The sequence below is a fragment of the Castor canadensis genome, chromosome 7 (assembly GCF_047511655.1).
Source record: "Castor canadensis chromosome 7, mCasCan1.hap1v2, whole genome shotgun sequence".
Lineage (NCBI taxonomy): Eukaryota > Metazoa > Chordata > Mammalia > Rodentia > Castoridae > Castor > Castor canadensis.
The window spans coordinates 160784694-160785683 of NC_133392.1; positions in this window are offsets into that span (position 1 = coordinate 160784694).

Consider the following 990-nt stretch of genomic DNA (forward strand, 5'->3'; position numbering starts at 1 on the left):
CGGTTCCCTTCCACATACATCACGGGTACAACCCGGACAAGGGAGGGCACCGAGCGCGCACGAGAACTGCAAGTGTCTTAGCTGCCTGCAAAAGCCAGATTCTCCCTAGCAATTTCAGCGGCTCCATCTGGTTAACCTGATGGCGCGTTGGTAAAGAAGAGCTTAGGATCCTTGCCCCGCGCACTCTTTATGCAGTAAGAGGCAAAGGGCCGCGGGTCTCGGCGGGGAACGTTAGTGCTTTAGAGGACGGGCGACTGACACCTCTGCTAGCCAAGGCTGCGGGGGGCGGGGCAGAGGGCCCTGCAGCAATTCACTTTGCAACCTTGATGGCTGCACTGGAAACCCTAATACTTCTGACCAAACTGCCGGACTTGAACGCTCCCACCTGTAAAATGACAAAAAAGGGAAAATGTCTCATCCATTTCGGGCGCGCAGCTCGGGATGCTGAGTGCGGCGCCCGGAGCAGCGGCAGCTCGGAGACGAGGGGTGCGGTTGGAGATGGAGGCCAAGGCTGAGCTTCGTTTTAATTCAAAACGGCAGGAGGCCTCTGGCTCGGGAGGACCGGGAGGCGTGGCCGCCTGCGGGACCTGGACAAGGGTCGGGGTGCAGAGCAAACCTACTGAAGCTGCGCCCTCTTGGGGACCGACAAGAGCGGCCGCGTTCTCCGCCCACTCCGAGGTCGGCGCCCTCCTGGGGACGTCGTCCCATCCTCGTGCGAGGGCGGAAGAGACCCCTTCCCGGGCTTCGCAGACACTGCCGGGGCGAGTTAGCAGCTCCAGGACACGTCCATAAACGCGCACAGAAAACTGCCCCTCTCAAACATGGCGTCAATGGTGACGCCCTTTACGAACTTGACCCGCAGGCCGCCGGACTTCCGGTTCTGACGTCCTCTTCCCCCCGCCCCCCCACGCACTAAGTCCTCCCGGCTGCTCCCCGCCTACGTACGGAAAGAACTAATTTGTTGGGTCACGTGTCTCAGGACGCCGGGCG